This window comes from Salmo salar, chromosome ssa01 (assembly GCF_905237065.1).
Source record: "Salmo salar chromosome ssa01, Ssal_v3.1, whole genome shotgun sequence".
Lineage (NCBI taxonomy): Eukaryota > Metazoa > Chordata > Actinopteri > Salmoniformes > Salmonidae > Salmo > Salmo salar.
Window position 1 is genome coordinate 147,836,817 of NC_059442.1, and position 25,263 is coordinate 147,862,079.

A 25,263-nucleotide genomic window follows, 5' to 3' on the forward strand; every position below is an offset into this window, starting at 1 on the left:
ATCAGTCCATTTGGCTTTGACAGTGTCGTTCACTGTCAGCCCTTTGACTGATTCCCTGTCCATCTGCCCTTCGCTCAATACATCAAAATCCAGTCAATTGAATTAATGGCCCCAGAGAATGCTTTTTATCTCTATTTTCACTGGGTTGTGTGGTATTGTCACAAATTACTACATATCTATAGGGAGACACCATGACAGTTTATTTTTGCTCCTTGTCCCTCTGAGCTGTGTGGGGGGGATTTTGCCCCAGCACTAGGTCTCAACGATTAGTAAAAACAGGTGTTATAGGCTAACGCTAGGCTCAAAGTGGACCAAAGCCTGCATACACCTAACAGCCTACATAAACTCACAGGACAAGGCATTGAGTAAACCCCATAGGTCTACTGCTACTGTCCCACAGTCAAGAGAAAGTCAGTTGGACCGTTTCTGTTGATGTCTGGCTTGCTGGTGTGAATGGAAACCTCATTCCTCCATCTCCAGAACTCACTCGGAGGATGTCCTAAAACCAGGGCATTAATGCTATTTTCTTGTTGCTGCGGGAGGGCGGCCGTGTTAAGGGGGTATAGGACGAAAGGGCAATCAACATTTAGAATGGTTTTCATTGTGAGTTTGTGTGTGTTGCCAAGACAGCAGAAATGGGAACGGTTGTTGGATTAGTGAGGCAAGGGCCTTGTTCGCTGGAGGACTCAGACCCAAAAGAAGCCTGAGTCGGACTAGGACGGCTCCACCACATACACTGACCCTAATGTTGCTGTTTGACAAAATGGCAGTAAGCATGATTATACAGTAAACATCAGTATATTCATTGATAGCAGACACACAATGGGTCTCTTTTGTAAGACATTTCCGAGAGTGATACTGGGACGGCAATGGAGAAGACCATTTGATGTGTTTTGAAGACAGAGATGAGCCCGATGCGGCTAACGATGATTTGAAAAAAGTTGCATGAAAGGCGTGAGCTCTGCTTGGTTTCTTGCACAGGCTGTACACAAAAAGGACTTCAAGCACCAGAATTCTCACTTCCTGCTTAGATTTTTCTCAGGATTTTGCCTGCCATATGAGTTCTGTTATACTCACAGACATCATTCAAACAGTTTTAGAAACTTCAGAGTGTTTTCTATCCAAATCTACTAATAATATGCATATTCCAGTTCCTGGGACCGAGTAGTAGGCCGTTTAATTTGGGTACGTTTTTCATCTGGCCGTGAAAATACCCTAGTGAAGTTAACAAGAAATGTATCAAGTGGTTGAAAAACGAGTTTTAATGACTCCAACCTAAGTGTATGTAAACTTCCGACTTCAACTGTACATTTGCATTGAAGTCAGAGTGATTAGAGGGACTTTAGCAAGTTTGGTAGACTACAGCAGCATCAGCTCCTGGAGAAGCCTAGTTAACGTCACTAAGCGGTCACATGGAATTTGACTGGGGTCATGACTTGTGACTGCCGGTGTGGCGGTAATATGGTCACCATTACATAACAAAAAATTACAAGGAGCACTTGCTCCTAAGTTGAAAAATGTAGGAGGACAATTAAAAATATTTGAGGACCATCCATGATATGAAAATGTATAGTAACAATCATGTTTTGAGCCTATACAGTGTTTGTTTACATTGTTTACAAACATTGGAAAACAAGCTCATATTTGGGCTTCTGATAGGGTACGACAGTTTAACTAAGCTCAAGAGTTATACTCTTCAAGAATCAATGGGTTAATATTAGGGGTGTAACGGTACACGAATTCGTACCGTTCGGCATGGGGATCTTGGTTCGGTCCGCACTGTGAACCTAAATTAATAGATTAAAAACAGTAGGTTTATAGGCTATCCCTACGCTGCATTGTATGCCTTGGGTAAATCTGAGCTGAAAATGCTATTTAGGCTATTACATTAAAACAACTAGAGCCCATGCACACATTTTAATCAAAATTAAATCTTAATTGGCGCATTTTAAACTACTTTTGAGAGCTGCAGCCGGGAACTAATTTGGCTTCCCAGTAGTTTATAAGGGCGACGGACAGAGAGTATGTCACCACTGCCCAACCAGAATAGCCTATGCAGCTGCCGACACCTCGCACATGTTGACACATTTACGCCGACATCACCTCAGTATTCCTACCACCAGAGCAAGACGGAAATGCAAAAAAAATGGTCTCCCCTCTGCATTCAAGCAGCCCTTCACAACTGACTGACCGGACCAAAGAAATTACAGGAGCGATGGCAATGTTCATAGCCGCAGATATGCGCCCATTCCCGGTAGTTGAAAAATGTAGGGGGTTTCAGCACTTTGTGAAAGTGATCGAGCCACATTAAACTTCGCCCTCTGGCACCCATTTCCACAAAACGGTAGTAACCGCTTTATATAAGCAAGCTAAAGCCAAAGGTGTCAATGAATTGGCCAATGCACCCTGTGTTGTGCTTACTAGAGATGGATGGACCTCCAGGGCTACAGAGAGCCACTTTATAGTGACAGCCCATCACATTACCCCGGAGTGGGAAATGAGAAGTACCGTGCTACAGACACGTCCCCTTTGAGTCACACAAGTGTGCATATTTAAATTAGTCAGAAAACATAGGATAGGCCTATACAATGTCTGAGCCATGTTTACATATTGAATCCACACGCATATTATACTATTTTAGTGTTGTTGTTGTTGATTAGTAATCGTGTGTTGACATTTTTTAAATATATATACGAAACAGCAATACGTACCGAACCGTGGGTTTGGTGAACCATTACACCCCTATTAGGGATATATTGATTCAGCGATACGTATCGGACCCCGGTTCAATTGTTTAGGATATGAGTGCATCAGCCCGCAGGATCCCAAACTGATCCAAAAGTAGCTTGCATCGGTCAGAAAATTGATTCAAACGTTACTAATTGGTGGTTCACAATTGTGTTAAGCTCCAATTACTTTCTTTCTAACTTCCGAAAATTCCTAATCGTATGTGATAACTTCGTCCTCTTCATTGACGAAGTAATCATGTAATTGTGTTGACTATCATTGATCTACAAGTCAATTTGCATGCTGAACAATCCCAGGCAATATCAGTAGCCTAGTCCAGTGATTCCCAACCAGGTGTACTAGGACCCCTGGGGGTACTTGTCCTATCCACGGGGGTATTGGTATTTATTAGGATCCCCATTAGCCGCTGCAAAAGCAGCAGTTACTCTTCCTGGCTTCCACATGAAACATGACATAAATACATGGTACAGAACAATATTATTTAAGGACTGAACTAACTTGAAGACTCAGGCGACCATAGGCTTACTGGTAAAATGCACACGAGGGGGTATTTCAGGGGTACTCCAGGCAGAGCCAACTTCAGTTGGTGGTACAGTCCCAGAAGGTTGAACCACTGAAACTGCGCGCTGTGCGAAGCTTCGCGTGCTGACCAACGAAGGATAGGACTATTCCAAATCTGGCACATCTGCGTGTCACCTTCAGAATTCAAATCTTTGTAAAATGGCTTACGCAATATTTCGCCGTATTATTTGAGTGACAACCAAAAAAATAAAAAAATAGTTGAGTGACAACCAATCTAATTTGCTAGGTTATTTTTTATAAAATGCGCTGCCCGAAGCCGTAGCCTAAACTACCACCAGAGACACAACTCTCATCTGGCTATACATGCTGAACGGGGTTGACATTAGAATCATTTGCATAATTTTGTGGAATTAAATTGGCGTGTGTGTATTTTCCTCAGCCGTTTTGTATCTTATTTATTACACGTGCACAGCATACAGAGCCTATTTTGAGGGGAATATCACCTCCTTCTAGAGTTCAGCTCATTGCTGCTGTAGTGAAATGTGCTTTTATAAACCCAACAATTAAAAATGCAATTCTAGATGGCCACAATTAAAAAGCTACTACTTTAGAAAAATAGCTACACATTTTGAAAAGTAGCTGATAGCCCATTTAATATCAGCCAAAAACCCATTCTTGGCTTTGTAATATAGCTGTAACGTGTCAGTTTGCATATCATTTGATATGACAGTCTGACAAATGTAACTCACATCTGTGCACTCTGCCTCTCCACTCTGCCTCTGACCCACTTTAGAGAACATCTGTGCACTCTGCCTCTCCACTCTGCCTCTGACCCACTTTAGAGAACATCTGTGCACTCTGCCTCTCCACTCTGCCTCTGACCCACTTTAGAGAACATCTGTGCACTCTGCCTCTCCACTCTGCCTCTCCACTCTGCCTCTGACCCACTTTAGAGAACATCTGTGCACTCTGCCTCTCCACTCTGCCTCTCCACTCTGCCTCTGACCCACTTTAGAGAACATCTGTCTCTCACTCCATTTCTCTCCCCCTACCTCTCTCTACTACACCATGACTGTTACACATTCACAAAGCCAAATTCTTCTTATTTTCAATTAAGTGCCCACAATGAGCGAGACAATCCGGAGCATATTTATGCATAAGCACGCCACACATTATCACATGTAGCCTAAACATGTGTAAGGGTTGACACAGAAGGAGGCCTACACTCTATCGCTCCCTTAATCCACTGTTTATTGTTAGGCCTATGTGAGTGCCAGCAAAAAAAAAAGTTTGCTTTGCTTTGTCTAGGGCAGGTTACTGTGCGTAAACAGCAGTTAGTACAGTAACAATGAGTGTACATAGGCCTAAATATGCCTGTGTTCTAGTATTTGGAGTATGGGTTTGATGCAGCTAATACATTTTTGTATTGGCTAATGCTCTGCGTCTGGTGTCTACTAGATGCAGATCAGACACTGGGTTGCTTTGCTCTTATTCACTTCACAGCACACCAGAGGGAGAGTACTACAGATGCCCTTTACCTGTGTGTGTGTGTGTGTGTGTGTGTGCGTGCATATACACAGTGTGTACTTTATAGGCCTACTGAATATGAATATATCTGACAGGTATATAAAATCAAGCACACAGCCATGCAATCTCCTTAGACAAACATTGGCAGTAGAATGGGCTTACTGAAGAGCTTAGTGACTTTCAACGTGGCACCATCATAGGATGCTACCTTTCGAACAAGCAGTTCGTCAAATTTCTGCCCTGAAAGAGCTGCTCCGGTCAACTGTAAGTGCTGTTATTGTGAAGTGGAAACGTCTAGGAGCAACAACGGCTCAGCCACAAAGTGGTAGGCCACACAAGCTCACAGAACGGGACTGGTGAGTGCTGAAGCGCGTACCATGTAAAAATAGTCTGTCTTTGGTTGCAACACTCAATACCGAGTTCCAAACTGCCTCTGGAAGCAACATCAGCTCAATAACTGTTCTTCGGGAGTTTCATGAAATGGGTTTCCATGGCCGAGCAGCCGCACACAAGCCTAAGATCACCATGCGTAATGCCAAACGTCGACTGGAGTGATGTAAAGCTCACCACCACTGGACTCTGAAGCAGTGGAAACGCGTTCTCTGGAGTCATTAATCACGCTCGACCATTTGGCAGTCTGACAGACGAATCTAGGGTTTGGCGGATGCCAGGAGAACGCTACCTGCCCGAATGCATAGTGCCAACTGTAAAGCTTTGGTGGAGGAGGATTAATGTTCTGGGGCTGTTCGGGCTAGGTCCCTTAGTTCCAGTGAAGGGAAATCTTAATGCTTCAGCATACAATGACATTCTAGACAATTCTGTGCTTCCAACTTTGTGGCAACTGTTTGGGGAAGGCCTTTTCCTGTTTCAGCATGACAATGCCTCCGTGCACAAAGCGAGGTCCATAGAGAAATGGTTTGTCGAGATTGGTGTGGAAGAACTTGACTGGCCTGCACAGAGCCCAGACCTCAACCCCATCGAACACCTTTGGGATGAATTGGAACGCCAACTGCGAACCAGGACTAATCGGCCAACATCAGTGCCCAATCTTACTAATGCTCTTGTGGCTGAATGGAAGCAAGTCCCCGCAACAATGTTCCAACATTTAGTGGAAAGCTTTCCCAGAAGAGTGGAGGCTGTTATAGCAGCAAAGGGGGTACCGACTCCATATTAATGGCCATGATTTTGGAATGAGATGTTCAACGACCAGGTGTCCACATACTTTTGGTCATGTAGTGTATGTGTGAATGCATGGAGCCATTAGTAAATCCATGATACTTAAAGATATATTATTTTATAATATATTTTCCATAACCAACGATATTGTATTTTCAGCTGTTTTGAAACTGGTGTACAAAAAAGAAAGTAAAGACGTAAAAAACTAAACTTAAGAACGGGAAGCATAGAAATTGTTCACATAGAACAGATCTACTGCTTCTTAGACTTGCTTTCAATAAGAATGACAGATCTAAAACACATTTCTATGTGAATTTGGTCGGGTCGCCCAAAAAGTTAGCTATCGCAGCTTTAAGAGAGAACTAAAAGCCCTCCGTAGGAAGGGGAGCATAAAGTGGCAATGATGATGCAGCCCAGTAGTGTGCTCAGCTGACTGTGACACACACAGACAGTGTTGGGCTGCACTGTAGCTCCATTGTGCTGTATGGGCTCAGGGAGAGTCAAGGCAAGGGGGGGGGGTGAGCCCAGCGCTGATTGGGTTTGTCTCCGATCAGCTGGCAAGGCCACAGGCCGCAATGACATGTGTAGGCAGACAATACTGGCCTGATGTACTCTGGGCTTAGAGGAATGATGAACCTATTGAGGCCTTGTGTGGATATACTATGTAGTCTATAGCCACAGTAGATTAGGCCTCACTGGCTACACTCTAGGCTGTGTATGCTAATGCTACTTTATTTCTGTGGCTTTCCAAGAGGTGTAGGCTATGTGCCTGTAGACCATTTTCCAGTATACAACACACTGATGTCATGGAAAGCCATTTCCATCTGCGTCCATTCAACATAGCCTAGATTTAAGTTTTATTACTTCTAAACAAAAACCTTTTTGTGCTATCATGCGCTTACAATTATGTTTTGATTCTTGCTTGAACAGTCGCTAAGATTATTTTTGTTTGTGATCTTTGCAAAATAACTATTTTGGATGCAGCAGTTGTTAGCTAGAATGCTAACGCTCATTGATATAGGCTTTAGCAAAAGCTAGCCGTTTTATTTGAAGTGTTTCTTAAGTATAATGCATTTGATTTGCAATGATGACACAAACATTATATTAAGCAGGACATTCATACGAGCCTTAAAATCAAATTATAATTCAAAAGTAGTGTGAAATGCATTCATAAGCAACATGTAAATAGAGGCTTTTTTTTGCTGCCGTTCTATAAGAACTCCCCTTTGAAAGAGGTCTATAAGGTAGTTTAGGATAGGCCAATAGCATACACTAGCCTCATTCTTGACAAAACAGACAGCTAATCTAGCAATGTTTTTCAGACCGCAAACAAGAAGATAGATGCACCCTAAACAAGCCAAATTGTTCCTCCATAAAATAATAACTAAATTGATAGTATTAATTTGTCCACAACAACAATTGATGATTATTTTAGATTAGATTTCTTTGTGTTGTGACAAATTAAAATGATGCAGCAGTCCTGTCAGTTGCATACAAAACAGAGATGTCATGCGTATTTCCCACTCCCTGCCTTAGTCATAATAATACAGCTGTTGTCATCTGACATCTCACAAATGTTTCATTAACCAATAGTCTATTCATGCATGTCCTTACAAAAATACAATAATGGGCAAATTGAATTACCATTAAACTCACATGAATTAAAGATTGATTCTAGGAATGTTAATGGTTAACCGTTAATCGGTTAGCCGGAGAAAATACATTTGATCAGTCATGCTTATCGGTCTATAGGGTTAATTTTGGCGCATATGTGTTTTCGTTAGTCGTCATTCATTGCATTTATCACACGCCTACAGCATACAGAGAGCCTAGTTTGAGGAGTGGAATAGTCTTCCATCTGCCCTACTGCACAAGAGTGGCTCTGGCAGCTCCTGACTGGCGGGCGGCTCTGGCAGCTCCTGACTGGCGGGCGGCTCTGGCAGCTCCTGACTGGCGGGCGGCTCTGGCAGCTCCTGACTGGCGGGCGGCTCTGGCAGCTCCGGACTGGCGGGCGGCTCTGGCAGCTCCGGACTGGTGGGCGGCTCTGGCGGCTCCGGACTGGCGAGACCCACTGGAGGCCTGGTCCGAGGAGGAGGAAGGCTACCAATGTGAGGCGGTCCGGGGATGGGGAGACCCACTGGTGGCCTGGTCCTAGGAGGGGCACAGGACTGACCAGGATGGGGAGACCCACTGGAGGCCTGGTCCGAGGAGGAGGTACAGGCTTAACCAGGATGGGGAGACCCATTGGAGGCCTGGTCCGTGGAGCAGGCACAGGACAGACCAGGATGGGGAGACCCACTGGTGGCCTGGTCCTAGGAGGAGGCACAGGACTGACCAGGATGGGGAGACCCACTGGAGGCCTGGTCCGAGGAGGAGGCACAGGACTGACCAAGATGGGGAAACCCACTGGAGGACTGGTCCGAGGAGGAGGCACGGGCTTGACCAGGATGGGAAGACATGCAGGAGGCCTGGTTCTGGGCGCAGGCATAGGATAGACCGGGTCCTGAAGACGCACTGGAGGTCTAGAGCGCACGGCCTGCACAACCCGTCCTGGCTCAATGCCCAATCTCCCCCGGCAGATGTTAGGAGCTGGGATGTAACGCACCGGGCTCTCCACGCGTACTGGGGACACTGCATAACACGGTGCCTGACCAGTACTACGTTGCCTCCTGTAAGCACGGGGAGCTGGCTCAGGTCTCCAACCTGACTCTGCCACACTCCCCGTGTGCCCCCCCCAAAACATTTTTTGGGGCTGCCTCTCGGGCATCCTTCCCAGCCGTGTTCCCTCATACCGTTGCCGTTGGTCCTTCCTTCCTGCTTGGTCCTTTTGTGGTGGGTAATTCTGTAAGGGCTGTCTGAAGAGAGAGTGGACCAAAACGCAGCGGAGTTAGTGTTCATCATTTAATATTTAATTGAACAACGTGAACACTATACAAAAACAAGAAAATAGAAAACCGACAGCCAACAGTCCTGTCAGGTGCAAACACTAACAGAAACAATTACCCACAAAACCCCAATGGAAAAACATGCACTTATGTGTGACTCCCAATCAACAACAACGAACTTCAGCTGTGCCTGATTGGGAGCCACACACGGCCCAAAACAAAGAAATATAAAAGCATAGAAACAGAACATAGAACGCCCACCCAATGTAACACCCTGGCCTAACCAAAATAAAGAACAAAAAACCCCTCTCTATGGCCAGGGCGTTACAACAACACATTGTTTTTTTACTTTGGCAATGGGTAAAGTCTACAAAACTTAGTCCACTCTGTTCGTAACAGATGGTAGTTTTGGGAACTGCAAACTGTATTGAGATCAAATGTTAATCAATGAGAAAATTAGCAGAACGTCTGCCAAAATCCATCTCGTTCCATCTTCTCCCACTGCTGGCCACTGGGCTTCCTCTCACTACCATATATTTGGTAGTAATATCTGTCTCATTGCTCTGTCTGTGGTTTAATTGTTTGAAACCTGAACGTTTTACTTTACTTCAAATAGCGAGGCATGTTTTACCTTGCTTCAAAGTAGCCTTGCAAAAATCCATCCGTAGAAACGAGGCAATTATTTTATAAAGACTTCCTCAAGCCATTAACCAGAATTTCTCTCCTGTTCTCTTGGATTTCATATCAACTTTCTTTCATTGTCCAGAAGCCAAAGCAGGATCCTATATTAGTAACCCATCATAGTTGTTGCTATTAGATTCACCCTCTAAGTTTCTAATGGAGATTTCAATTACTGTAACAACTGCTCGCAATAGGTTTAGAACGGTGTTTTCCGAGAACTGCATTTAGGCAAATGTTTGAAGATTACGTTGTATTATTCATTGTAAGAGTTGCAAATTCAATAATAGGCAGTAGCCTTTTGAACAGTAAAACGATAGGCTTGCTATTGTTGCATGTTTCCATTAAGCTCTTAATGAAAATTGTCGTGTCCTTGTATCATGCATAGTATCAGATAGGAAGAGGCAAAGCGGGAGGTTTCACTCTCACCAAAATATGTCGAAAATATGGCCAATACATTGCTATGGGTTTATTTTGGGCCTAAGCTTGTCGCCTGCCTTACAGCCTTGGGAAGACTCCCATTGTCAGGGCAGAAACATAAGCATCTCGTCATTATATGCAGATCTCTGATAGTATTTTCTGTTGGTCTCTTCATTTTACTGTTTGAAAAATATGTTAATGAGGGTCAGTTAGTCGGCAGCAAAATTGACCGAAATTTGCATCCCTAATTGATTCAAAAGTCAATGTAGCCTAATAAGCTATTTGTAAACACTGCATTGTTTGTGTTTTTCAAATGTCATTGTTACCCAAGATATGGGTTCTGGTGCATATTTGAAGTTTTTTTTCAAATTGGAGTTGATATGTAAAAAGACACAATGAAATGTAGGCCTATGCACTGCCTCAGAGAAACTGTTTATTTTATGAGCATAGCCTCAGAGTGGGGTATGGTGGAATTCTGGACTCCTAGCTCCGGAGTATCACTGAATGCAATTAACAAAAACAGCTCTTTTGCAAAATCCTTACATCACATAAACCCCCCCATCTTTCTCCATGTTGGTTTAAGTAGATAAAGATAATTTGGCTGGGATAATCCTGTCTAATAAGGGTAACAGGCCATTTAGGCTTAACCCTAAGATTATGAGAAGATTTAGCGTAAGTGTTTCTGTACTTAACCAACGTATCTGCTTATTCCCTTCTCCAGATAAGCACCTGTGCTGCTGTTGGGTCTCTCACCTGCCACCAGCTGGGATCCAGTAGCCCGGGTCATAAATGACAAGGTAAGGTAATGGCCTGCTGGGCTTGACTTTGAGCCTAGCTCTGTGTAATGGCCTGCTGGGCTTGACTTTGAGCCTAGCTCTGTGTAATGGCCTGCTGGGCTTGACTTTGAGCCTAGCTCTGTGTAATGGCCTGCTGGACTTGACTTTGAGCCTAGCTCTGTGTAATGGCCTGCTGGGCTTGACTTTGAGCCTAGCTCTGTGTAATGGCCTGCTGGGCTTGACTTTGAGCCTAGCTCTGTGTAATGGCCTGCTGGGCTTGACTTTGAGCCTAGCTCTGTGTAATGGCCTGCTGGGCTTGACTTTGAGCCTAGCTCTGTGTAATGGCCTGCTGGGCTTGACTTTGAGCCTAGCTCTGTGTAATGGCCTGCTGGGCTTGACTTTGAGCCTAGCTCTGTGTAATGGCCTGCTGGGCTTGACTTTGAGCCTAGCTCTGTGTAATGGCCTGCTGGGCTTGACTTTGAGCCTAGCTCTGTGTAATGGCCTGCTGGACTTGACTTTGAGCCTAGCTCTGTGTAATGGCCTGCTAGACTACCGCTCACGTATCTTTTCTGTAACATGGTAATCTTTGGATCCTCCATAGCCTTCATTGCCTTGCTCTGTTACTGTTCTGACTTTAGCGTTCTCAAGCATATGGAATTTGCAATAAGGCCTGGAAAGGGTTGTTAACATGCTTGTTTCTGTGTTCGCTCATCTACATGATCAAGAGGTCTGACTCAAGACTGCTCTCACGCCTGTTAAATCTGTAATTTAAGACACTTTGGCCGGCCAATGTGTCCTATCTTTTGGCCTCCAGGAGAACAGGGTGGGGTGCTGCTCCTGTTGATGCTTGTCAGGTTTGGGCTCATGTTTTGCATAAGCACACCAGCAGCACTCTTCTGAGCCTTTTGGGTAAAACACTGCGGTAAATGTGCCATGGTGGTGGAACATTTCCATACAGGATTTACCACAGTGTTTTACCCAGAAGACTCAGACGTTTCGGTTTCCATCTATGCATGCCAGCACCCATGTCTCACTTGGCCAAGGTTCCGGCGGACCTGCTCTCACTTGGGGCCAAAGGCAGGCCACTGGTACTTTTCATCTAGCATTTACATAACAATGGCTAACTGTGAAAACCGTCTCACAAAGCAACTGTTTTGATTATGCAGAGGTTGTTGATTTGTAGACTGCAAATTGACCACAAGAATCCTAAACTGATATAATATGTATTTATTTTATTTCCCCTTTTTCTCCCAAATTTCGTGGTATCCAATTGGTCGTTACAGTCTTTTCCCATCGCTGCAACTCCCGTACGGACTCGGGAGAGGCAAAGGTCGAGAGCCGTGCGTCCTCCGAAACACAACCCAGCCCAGCCGCACTGCTTCTTGACACAATGCCCGCTTAACTCTGAAGCCAGCCGCACCAATGTGTCGGAGGAAACACCGTACAACTATCGATCGTGTCAGCGTGCATTGCGCCCGGCCCGCCACAGGAGTCACTAGAGCGCGATGGGACAAGAGCATCCCTGCCAGGCCAAACCCTCCCCTAACCAGGACGACGCTGGGCCAATTGTGCGTCGTCCCATGGGTCTCCCGGTCATGGCCGGCTGCGACAGAGCCTGGACTCAAACCAGGATCTCTAGTGGCACAGCTAGCACTGCGGCACAGATAGCACTGAATACTTGATTACAGATTTCCAAACTAAAAATCTCTTGGAGCTGATTTTCTGGTGTTTTACAGTCTATGTCCAACAATGAAAACTTGGGCCAAATAAAACCACCCACGGGCCAAATTCAGCCCGCGGGCCGCCAGAACCCTGACATAGAGGAACAGATGCAATGATTTGACTGCAAATGTGGGCCTACCTACATACTCTTAATACATGCCTACAGACTTCAATCTACACACAGTGTGGGGGTTAAACTTTCTGCTGATAAACAACACCAGGGTAGACAAATTGCAAGGAGAGGCTGTGCTTATCCTATACTGTCGCATAAAAAGCTTTTTTAAAGTTTTGAGTTGTTTCAGAAAACCTAGTGTTGCAAGATATATTTTAATTAATGGTACATTTCCATCTGTGATTTACCCCAGTGTTTTACCCGAAAGGCTCAGACTTTTCTGTTTCCATCTACGCGGGCCAGCATTCTGCCTGCTTATTTGTGATTGTGTGCTTGCAAAGTGATCTGTAGATTGCACATTGCAATAGAAAGATTGCATCGGTAACAAAGGTATAACACCTTTTGTCAATAACTTGCACGGTAGACAGCTTGTCAATAACTGGTCCATAACTGTGTCATTCATTGCTGTCCTAAACAGCTTTTCAGTTATTTAATAATAGGCCTAATTCATTTTTCTGAGGTCTGGACATTCTAAACTCACTGTCAGCTGCGTTTATTTTCAGCAAACTTAACTTGTGTAAATATTTGTATGAACGTAACAAGATTCAACAACTGAGACATAAACTGAACAAGTTCCACAGACATGTGACTAACAGAAATGGAATAATGTGTCCCTGAACAAAGGGGGGGTCAAAATCAAAAGTAACAGTCAGTATCTGGTGTGGCCACCAGCTGCATTAAGTACTGCAGTGCATCTCCTCCTCATGGACTGCACCAGATTTGCCAGTTCTTGCTGTGAGATTTTACCCCACTTCCACCAATAAGTTCCCGGACATTTCTGGGGGGAATGGCCCTAGCCCTCACCCTCCGATCCAACAAATCCCAGACGTGCTCAATGGGATTGAGATCCGGGCTCTTCACTGGCCATGGCAGAACACTGACATTCCTGTCTTGCAGGAAATCACGCACAGAACGAGCAGTATGGCTGGTGGCAAAGTCATGCTGGAGGGTCATGTCAGGATGAGCCTGCAGAAAGGGTACCACATGAGGGAGGAGGATGTCTTCCCTGTAACGCACAGCGTTGAGATTGCCTGCAATGACAACAAGCTCAGTCCGATGATGCTGTGACACACCGCCCCAGACCATGACGGACCCTCCACCTCCAATTCGATTCCGCTCCAGAGTACAGGCCTCGGTGTAACGCTCATTCCTTCGACGATAAACGCGAATCCAACCATCACCCCTGATGAGACAAAACCGCGACTCGTCAGTGAAGAGCACTTTTTGCCAGTCCTGTCTGGTCCAGCGACGGTGGGTTTGTACCCATAGGCGACGTTGTTGCCGGTGATGTCTGGTGAGGACCTGCCTTACAACAGGCCTACAAGTCCTCAGTCCAGCCTCTCAGCCTATTGCAGACAGTCTGAGCACTGATGGAGGGATTGTGCGTTCCTGGTGTAACTCGGGAAGTTGTTGCCATCCTGTACCTGTCCCGCAGATGTGATGTTCGGCTGTACCGATCCTGTGCAGGTGGTGTTACACGTGGTCTGCCACTGCGAGGACGATCAGCTGGCCGTCCTGTCTCCCTGTAGCACTGTCTTAGGCGTCTCACAGTACGGACATTGCAATTTATTGCCCTGGCCACATCTGCAGTCCTCATGCCTCCTTGCAGCATGCCTAAGGCACATTCACGTAGATGAGCAGGGACCCTGGGCATCTTTCTTTTGGTGTTTTTCAGAGTCAGTAGAAAGGCCTCTTTAGTGTCCTAAGTTTCATAACTGTGACCTTAGTTGCCTACCGTCTGTAAGCTGTTAGTGTCTTAACGACCGTTCCACAGGTGCGTGTTCATTAATTGTTTATGGTTCATTGAACAAGCATGGGAAACCGTGTTTAAACCCTTTACAATGAAGATCTGTGAAGTTATTTGGATATTTATGAATGATCTTTGAAAGACAGGGTCCTGAAAAAGGGATGTTTTCTTTTTTTGCTGAGTTTATTATTGTGACCCATTCAGAGTGAAACTGATGGCTCTCTTTTGGACCATAACAGGAATATGTGCCATGCAATATTTCCCTGCTTTTCTCTCCCTGCCACCCACAGAAATTGTTAAAGCGTAGGTAGCATAAACGTACCCACACGTAACATCTGAATTTGCATTAGAATACTCATCAAAAGTCCCAATGCAAAGTTACCTAATTTTTAGATTTTTCTAGTTATTACATAAAACTGATCAGAATGCCGAAGTCATGCCGAAAAAAACATTTGTGGGGTGTGACGTAATATGAAGGACCCGGCAAGCTAGCCTATTTCCTATAATGTAAACGGCAACAGAAATAACTTCAAATGTAAAACTTCAAATTAATCCAAAACAATTGCACTCATGACTCACTAAAACAATTGCACACATGACTCACTAATGTATATTTTAACCAACTTACAAGCAAATACTCTATGAATTCATTGTTACAAATCAGCTTGCAAGGTTGCTAGCCAACTAGTCTGCTAAAGTTAGCCCTACTAGCCTGCTAACGTTAGCACTGCGTGAGTCAGCCAGTTGCTATCAACACCTAGCTTACAGCTACATTAAAGTAAACCAATGTTTTGGAAGTACATAACGCCATCTAACCAGTTATCAAGTGTTACCGGTATATGCAGTTAATTTGCCGGCAAGCCAACCAGCTAAAGTTAGTTATTTTAGCCTGCTAGCCTAGCCAGCTAACTAGCCTCGCTAGCCAACCACTACAGTCGCATAGCTAAGTCGTAAGCCAGAGAACAACTAGACTAGAATAGGCAGGAACCCACAGAACACCACAAAAAAATCCAGCCGATATAAAGTAGAAAGAGTGGAGACTTACCGATTTGACGGCTGAGTTGGCTACCAAAGTCAAAGAGCCAAGGAGAGGCCTTCAGCGGAAGAGTCAGCTAGCTAATCCAATAGCGATATAGTGAGGTAGATCCACATAGAATTGACATGGTTTATCTCCATTACTGCTGACACTCGTGATGTACCGGCAGGTCAGTAGGAAATAGAGGCTGCAAGCTTCACATTCACGCTTGGCACAACACCTGGTTTCAGTCAGTCTTATTCCAAATCCTGTCTTCCACTGGTTATACTAAGCCATCGAAGTCCTCCGGGGTGAAATGAGCACGACATACAGTAGACGTGCGCATGGTTCCCATACGCCAAACCGCTCGCTTCAACCGGACAAACCGTTCTGACTTCAATGCTTGCTTCTCATTTTTGGCCACAAACCCTGTCCTTGTAGGTATTACTGCACTGTGTAGGTATTACTGCACTAGCTACAAACGAAGGAAAACTACTACAACACTCACTTGCTCAATCGACTACCACTACCAAACGCACAGGAGAAAAATAATTTATATGGTTTCTTCTTCGTGGATGTACATAGTAGCTCGCCAGCGCCAACACTTGGTTTGGAATGTAAATGGAATTACATCGCTAGTAGCTAACGTTAGCCAGCTGGAACTGGCTTCGTAGCACCGGTTCTCCATATGACGTTGAGAAATAGTGGATTGTGGGTAGTTCCGAAGATATCCGGAAATAAGTTAATAAATATGTAAAAACGCTAAAACATAACTATGTTTAGATATAGGCAAGTCTTTGACCACACTGTGTTGTTACTTTGGTGAGTAAAGACTCATGATTCCCTTTAAGAGTCTATTCCAGGAAGATGGTACTGTAGGCTACACTACAGTACTGTTACTGTTCTATCTGTGGTAGCAGCTGAAATAAGCATTTCTGCCCAGGCCAGAGATTCTCCCCCATGTAGGCCTGCTCCAGAGTGCCCAATTGGACTGGTGTTGCTGACCAATCAGCCCCTTTCCGAGAGCCCCACCTGGCCTAATGAATGAGGCTGTACGGGAGATCAAACACTCTGTAAAAAGAGTAAACGCAGGCCTAGGGGCCTATATGAGGACGGAAGACACATTAAAGCCGGGTCACTGTGAAGCACTTCATGAGAAGAATGTAAATTAATAACATTTGATTGGTAGAAGAGTTCTGTTTCTCCTCCACAATGTTGTTTCTACATTTTAGGCGCTCTCACTCCCTTATTAATCAACAAATACCCTGCGCTACACGTCAAACGCAGCCGGCTTCTCCAGAGATGAATCCTCTTAAGCCACTGTTTAATTTCAAACAGGGAAGTGTAGCCTCATTGTTGGCTAAGTGCTGGGCTGCTGAGAGACAGTGATAGTGGGAGAGAAAGGAGGAAAGAGCAGATGAGAAAGAACAATGAGAAAAAGCACAAGAGGGAGGAAGAGCCGGGGAAAAGAGCGCCAGAAAGAGACGAAGAGACAAATGGAGAGAAAGAAACAAAGCTGTGTTTGAGATCCAGGTTGAATGCATGGGTTTGCTGCTGATGAATGCCTTTGCATTAGAAGCTATAAATCCCAGCGGGCCCTTTAGAACAGCAGCAGCTCATCCATGATGACAACAGAGATCTCTTTTATTCTTTTATTACATTTTTTTTTACCCATTTTTCTCCTCAATTTCATGGTATCAAATTGGTAGTTACAGTCTTGTCTAATCGCTGCAACTCCCGTACGGAATCGGGAGAAGCGAAGGTTGAGAGCCGTGAGTCCTCCGAAACACAACCCACACTGCTTCTTGACACAATTCCTCACTTACCCCAGAAGCCAGCCACACCATTGTGTTGGAGGAAACACCATACGCCTGGTGCCCGGCCCGCCACAGGAGTTGCTAGTGTGCATTGGGACAAGGATGTCCCTGCCGGCCAAACCCTCCCCTAACCCGGAAAACGCTGGACCAATTGTGCGCCTCCCCATGGGTCTCCCTGCGATGCAGTGCCTTAGACTACTGCGCCACTCGGGAGGCCCCGACAACAGAGATCTCTGATAGTGCTCAGTCCACCCTTCCTCACTACACTCCCGTCCAGTGTATTTTCTATTGCAGGAGGTTGCCTGGCCTGGCCTCAACACTGTTGAATATTAACCAGACGTGGTGTTGTGGCTGATCTACGGACATGTTGAACTCTCAGGATACCACTTGATAGACCAGTCGCGACACACTGGTGTGCCCCGAGGAACTCTCAGGTGTGCCGCGAAATGCATATGGAATGTTGACTTGTAACGCTCAGATATAACATTAAATAGCAAATGGTTACATCTGTATCGTTGTCCGTTGCGCTCAGGCTCTTAGATTTGTATCATTTGAGCGGCGTGCATCACAAGCAAAGTAATTTGTATCAATTTAATTTGCCTGGCTTGTGAGAATTGTTAGTGCAGGCAAATGTTTTTTTTAAGTGCATAAATTACATGTATTCTTTTCCCCTGCTCCTGTTCTGACAGGTGCATGATAATTGTCTATTCTAAATCAAAAATAATTTCACATACAGTACCAGTCAAAAGTTTGGACACACCTACTCATTCAAAGGTTTTTCTACATGTTCTACATTGTAGAATAATAGTGAAGATATCACAACTATGAAATAACACATATGGAATCATGTGGTAACCAAAAAAGTGTTAAACAAATACAAATATATTTGAGATTCTTCAAAGTAGCTACCCTTTGCCTTGATGACAGCTTTGCACACTCTTGGCATTCTCTCAACCAGCTTCACCTAGAATGCTTTTCCAACAGTTCTGAAAGAGTTCCCACATATGCTGAACGCTTGTTGGCTGATTTTCCTTCACTCTGTGGTCCAACTCATCCCAAACCATCTCAATTGGGTTGAGGTCGGGTGATTGTGGAGGCCAGGTCATCTGATGCAGCACTCCATTACTCTCCTTCTTGGCCCAATAGCCCTTACACAGCCTGGAGGTGTGTTGGGTCTTGTCCTGTTGAAAAACAAATGATAGTCCCACTAAGCGCAAACCAGACGGGATGGAGTATCGCTGCAGAATGCTGGGGTAGCCATGCTGGTAAAGTGTACCTTGAATTCTAAACAAATCACAGACAGTATCACCAGCAAAGCACCATTACACCTCCTCCATGCTTCACAGTGGGAACTACACATGCAGAGATAATCCGTTCACTGCATTTCACAAAGACACAGCGGTTGTAACCAAAAATCTCATATTTGGACTCATCAGACCAAAGGACAGATTTCCACCAGTCTAATGTCCATTGCTCATGTTTCTTGGCCCAAGCAAGTCTCTTCTTCTTATTGGTGTCCTTTAGTAGTGGTTTCTTTGCAGCAATTCGACTATGAAGGCCTGATTCACGCAGTCTCCTCTGAACAGTTGATGTTGAGATGTGTCTGTTACTTGAACTCTGTGAAGCATTTATTTGGGCTGCAATTTCTGAGGCTGGTAATTCTAATGAACTTATCCTCTGCATCAGAGGTAACGCTGGGTCTTCCTTTCCTCTGGCGGTCCTCATGATAACCAGTTTCATCATAGTGCTTGAAGGTTTTTGCGACTGCACTTGAAGAAACTTTAAATGTTCTTAAAATTTTCCAGATTAACTGACCTTCTTCAATTCTTAAAGTAATGATGGACTGTTGTTTCTCCTTGCTTATTTGAGCTGTTCTTGTCATAATATGGACTTGGTCTTTTACCAAATAGGGCTTTCTTCTGTATGCCACCTTTACCTTCTTACAACACAACTGATTGGCTCAAACACATTAAGGAAAGAAATTCCACAAATTAACTTTTAACAAGGCACACCAGTTAATTGAAATGCATTCCAGATGCCAAGAGTGTGCAAAGCTGTCATCAAGGTAACGGGTGGCTACTTTGAAGAATCTCAAATATAAAATATATTTTAGAGGTCGACTGATTTATGGTTTTCAACGCCGATACCGATTATTGGATTACCGAAAAAAAGCCGATACCGATTAATCAACCAATTTTTATATATATATATATATATATATATATATATTTGTAATAATGACAATTACAACAATACTGAATGGACACTTTTATTTTAACTTAATATAATACATCAATAAAATCTATTTAGTCTCAAATAAATAAATAATGAAACATGCTCAAATATCAAATTCCTAGGTTAAATAATGCAAAAACACAGTGTTGGAGAAGAAAGTAAAAGTGCAGTATGTGCCATGTAAAAATTCTAACGTTTAAGTGCCTTGCTCAGAACATATGAAAGCTGATGGTTCAATATTCCCAGTTCTTCAATATTCCCAGTTAAGAAGTTTTAGGTTGCAGTTATTATAGGAATTATGACGCGTCAACTATTTCTCTCCATACCATTTGTATTTCATATACCTTTGACTATTGGATGTTCTAATAGGCACTTTAGTATTGCCAGCCTAATCTCAGGAGGTGATAGGCTTGAAGTCATAAACAGCGCTGTGAATCAAGCATTGCTACGAGCTGCTGGCAAACGCAGTAAAGTTTGAATGAATGCTTACGAGCCTGCTACCACCGCTCAGTCAGACTGCTCTATCAAATATCAAATCATAGACTTAATTATAATACAATAAACACAGATATACGAGCCTTTGGTCATTAACCTCTATGGGCTAGGTGGGACGCTTGCGTCCCACCTACTCAACAGCCAGTGTAATCCCGTGGCGCGTTATTCAAATTCCTCAAAAATGCAAAAACTTCAATTTTTCAAACATATGACTATTTTACACCATTTTAAAGACAAGACTCTCGTTAATCTAACCACACTGTCCGAATTCAAAAAGGCTTTACAACGAAAGCAAAACATTAGATTATGTCAGCAGAGTACCCAGCCAGAAATAATCAGACACCCATTTTTCAAGCTAGCATATAATGTCACATAAGCCCAAACCACAGCTAAATGTAGCACTAACCTTTGATGATCTTCATCAGATGACAACCCTAGGACATTATGTTATACAATACATGCATGTTTTGTTCAATCAAGTTCATATTTATATCAAAAACCAGCTTTTTACATTAGCATGTGACTAGCATGTGATTAGCATTCCCACCGAACACTGCCGGTGAATTTACTAAATTACTCACGATAAACGTTCACAAAAAGCATAACATTATTTTAAGAATTATAGATACAGAACTCCTCTATGCACTCGATATGTCCGATTTTAAAATAGCTTTTCGGTGAATGCACATTTTGCAATATTCTCAGTAGATAGCCCGGCATCACAGGGCTAGCTATTTAGACACCCAGCAAGTTTAGCACTCACCAAAGTCAGATTTACTATAAGAAAAATGTTATTACCTTTGCTGTCTTCGTCAGAATGCACTCCCAGGACTTCTACTTCAATAACAAATGTTGGTTTGGTCCCAAATAATCCATAGTTATATCCAAACAGCGGCGTTTTGTTCGTGCGTTCAAGACACTATCCGAAAGGGTAAATAAGGGTGACGAGCATGGCGCAATTCGTGACAAAAAAATTCTAAATATTCCATTACCGTACTTCGAAGCATGTCAACCGCTGTTTAAAATCCATTTTTCTCATAAAAAAGCGATAATATTCCGACCGGGAATCTGCGTTTAGGTAAACAGACGAAAGAAAATAAAGCATGGGGTCGACTCGGGCACGCGCCTAAGCCCATAGTACTCTGATCGGCCACTTGCCAAACGCGATAAAGTGTTTCAGCCAGAGGCTGCCTCGATATCGTTCAGCTTTTTCCCGGGCTCTGAGAGCCTATGGGAGCCGTAGGAAGTGTCACGTTATAGCAAAGATCCTCAGTCTTCAATAAAAAGAGCCAAGATGAAACACAACTTGTCAGACAGGCCACTTCCTGCATGGAATCTTCTCAGGTTTTGGCCTGCCATATGAGTTCCGTTATACTCACAGACACCATTCAAACAGTTTTAGAAACTTTAGGGTTTTTTCTATCCAAAGCCAATAATTATATGCATATTCTAGTTACTGGGCAGGAGTAGTAACCAGATTAAATAGGGTACGTTTTTTATCCGGCCGTGTCAATACTGCCCCCTAGCCCTAACAGGTTAATATGGTCAAATCCGGAAACTATCATTTCGAAAACAAAACGTTTATTCTTTCAGTGAAATACGGAATCGTTCTGTATTTTATAGAACAGGTGGCAACCCTCAGTCTAAATATTGCTGTTACATTGCACAACCTTCAATGTTATGTCATAATTATGTAAAATTCTGGAAAATTACTTCGCAACGAGCCAGGTGGCCCAAACTGTTGCATATACCCTGACTCTGCATGCAATGAACGCAAGAGAAGTGACACAATTTCCATAGTTAATATTGCCTGCTAACATGAATTTCTTAAAAAAAATATATACTTCTGTGTATTGATTTATTGAAAGGCATTGATGTTTATGGTTAGGTACATTCGTGCAACGATTGTGCTTTTTTCGCGAATGCGCTTTTGTTAACCTCTATGGGCTAGGTGGGACGCAAGCGTCCCACCCGTGGTGCACTCCATCAACAGCAGGTGCATTTCAAGAGCGGCAAATTTGAATCCAAATAAATGTCAAAATTCAAATTTTTCAAACATACAACTATTTTACACCCTTTGAAAGATAAACATCTCCTTAATCTAACCACGTTTTACGATTTCAAAAAGGTTTTACGGCGAAAGCATAAATTTAGAGTATGTTAGGACAGTACATTTACAAGAGTTGTGTGTAATGTTGTGCCAATTCAAAGACAGGCGTCACCAAAACCATAAAATCAGCTAAAATTATGCACTAACCTTTTACAATCTCCAACAGATGACACTCCTAGGACATTGTGTTAGACAATGCATGCATTTTTAGTTCTATCAAGTTCATATTTATATCCAAAAACAGCGTTTTACTGTGGCGTTGATGTTCAGGAAATCGTTTCCCTCCAATAACCGGCATTCAAGTCAGCACCACAAATTAAATCATTAAAATTAGAAAACATTGGTAAAATATTATATTGTCATTTAAAGAATTATAGATTTACATCTCTTGAACGCAATCAACTTGCCAGATTTAAAAATAACCTTACTGGGAAATCACACTTTGCAATAATCTGAGCACTGCGCCCAGAAAAATACGCGTTGCGATACAGACTAGCCGCCATGTTGGGGAGATCTAAAATCGAAAATACTATGTAAATAATCCATTACCTTTGATTCTCTTCATCAGATGTCACTTCCAGGTATCACAGGTCCATAACGAATGTAGTTTTGTTCAAAAAAGCTCATAATTTATGTCCAAAAATCTCCGTCTTGTTAGCACATGATCTAAGCCCGCCGGACTTCACTTCATGAACGAGGGGAAAAAAATATATTTACGTTCGTTCAAACATGTCAAACGTTGTATAGCATAAATCATTAGGGCCTTTTTTAACCAGAACATGAATAATATTCAAGGTGGACGAATGCATTCTCTTTTATAACGTATTGGAACGAGGGTACCCAACATGAACTCGCGCGCCAGGTGTCTAATGGGCCATCATCGTTCCATGGCTCTTGTTCGGTCAGATCTCCCTCCAGAAGACTCAAAACACTTTGTAAAGGCTGGTGACATCTAGTGGAAGCAATAGGAAGTGCCAAAATATTCCTCAGCCCCTGTGTTTTTCAATGGCATAGGTTTAAAGGTAATACAACACATCAGGTATCCACTTCCTGTCAGAAAATGTCTCAGGGTTTTGCCTGCCAAATGAGTTCTGTTATACTCACAGACACCATTCAAACAGTCTTAGAAACTTTAGGGTGTTTTCTATCCATATATAATAAGTATATGCATATTCTAGTTACTGGGTAGGATTAGTAACCAGATTAAATCGGGTACATTTTTTTATCCAGCCGTGCAAATACTGCCCCCTAGCCCTAACAGGTTAAATCACCACCCGTTTGGCGAAGTAGGCTGTGATTCGATGATAAATTAACAGGCACCGCATTGATTATATGCAACGCAGGACAAGCTAGTTAACCTAGTAATATCATCAACCATGTGTAGTTAACCTCTCTAGGCTAGGCGGGACGAATTCGTCCCACCTACGTAACAGCCACTGCTATCCTGTGGCGCGATTTTCAAAACCTTAAAAATCCTATTACTTCAATTTCTCAAACATATGACTATTTTACAGCCATTTAAAGACAAGACTCTCGTTAATCTAACCACACTGTCCGATTTCAAAAAGGCTTTACAACGAAAGCAAAACATTAGATTATGTCAGCAGAGTACCAAGCCAGAAATAATCAGACACCCATTTTTCAAGCCAGCATATAATGTCACCAAAACCCAGAAGACAGCTAAATGCAGCACTCACCTTTGATGATCTTCATCAGATGACAACCCTAGGACATTATGTTATACAATACATGCATGTTTTGTTCAATCAAGTTCATATTTATATCAAAAACCAGCTTTTTACATTAGCATGTGACGTTCAGAACTAGCATACCCCCCGCAAACTTCCGGGGAATTCGCTAACATTTTACTAAATTACTCACGATAAACGTTCACAAAAAGCATAACAATTATTTTAAGAATTATAGATACAGACCTCCTCTATGCACTCGATATGTCCGATTTTAAAATAGCTTTTTGGTGAAAGCACATTTTGCAATATTCTAAGTACATAGCCCAGGCATCATGGGCTCGCTATTTAGACACCCGGCAAGTTTAGCACTCACCATAATCATATTTACTATTATAAAAGTTTGATTACCTTTTGTTGTCTTCGTCAGAATACACACCCAGGACTGCTACTTCAATAACAAATGTTGGTTTGGTCCAAAATAATCCATCGTTATATCCGAATAGCGGCGTTTTGTTCGTATGCGTTCCAGACACTATCCGAAATAGTAAAGAAGTGTCGCGCGCATGGCGCAATTCGTGACAATAAAATTCTAAGTATTCCATTACCGTACTTCGAAGCATGTCAACCGCTGTTTAAAATCAATTTTTACGACATTTTTCTCGTAGAAAGCGATAATATTCCGACAGGGAATCTCCTTTTCGGAGGAAAACAAAGGCGGGGGCGGTCGGGGTTACGCGCATAAGCCAGTGTCCCTTGATCGGCCACTTGAGAAAGGCGATAATGTGTTTCAGCCTGGGGCTGGAATGACGACATTCTGTTTTTTCCCGGGCTCTGAGAGCCTATGGAAGACGTGGGAAGTGTCACGTTAGAGCAGAGATCCTTAGTAAATGATAGAGATGGAAAACAAGTTCAAGAAATGGTCAGACAGGCCACTTCCTGTAAAGGAATCTCTCAGGTTTTGACCTGCCATTTGAGTTCTGTTATACTCACAGACACCATTCAAACAGTTTTAGAAAATTTAGGGTGTTTTCTATCCATATGTAATAAGTATATGCATATTCTAGTTACTGGGTAGGAGTGGTAACCAGATTAAATCGGGTATGTTTTTTATCCAGCCGTGTCAATACTGCCCCCTAGCCCTAACAGGTTAACTAGTGATTATGTGAAGATTGATTGTTTTTTATAAGATAAGTTTAATGCTAGCTAGCAACTTACCTTGGCTCCTTGCAGCACTCGCGTAACAGGTGGTCAGCCTGCCATGCAGTTTCCTCGTGGAATGCAATGTAATCGGCCATAATCGGCGTTCCAAAATGCCGATTACCAGTTGATATGAAAACTTGAAATCGGACCGAATTAATCGGCCATGCCGATTAATCGGTCGACCTCTAATATATTTTGATTTGTTTAACACTTTTTTGGTTACTACATGATTCCATATGTGTTATTTTATAGTTTTGATGTCTTCACTATTATTCTACAATGTAGAAAATGGTAAAAATAAAAAATACACTTTTATGAGTATGTGTG

The 25,263-nt window shown here is 43.1% G+C and overlaps 1 protein-coding gene across 3 annotated transcripts in view; it reads left to right on the top strand.

Annotated features, from left to right (window-relative positions):
* The window catches only part of erbin (erbb2 interacting protein), a 150,029-nt gene that overhangs the window by 9,057 nt on the left and 115,709 nt on the right, over nucleotides 1-25,263 (top strand). For all 3 annotated transcript variants that reach the window (XM_045691888.1, XM_045691890.1, XM_014137072.2), the window contains exon 2: nucleotides 10,678-10,753. The gene's annotated coding sequence lies outside the window, so the exon portion shown is untranslated. The remainder of the gene's footprint in view (nucleotides 1-10,677; nucleotides 10,754-25,263) is intronic.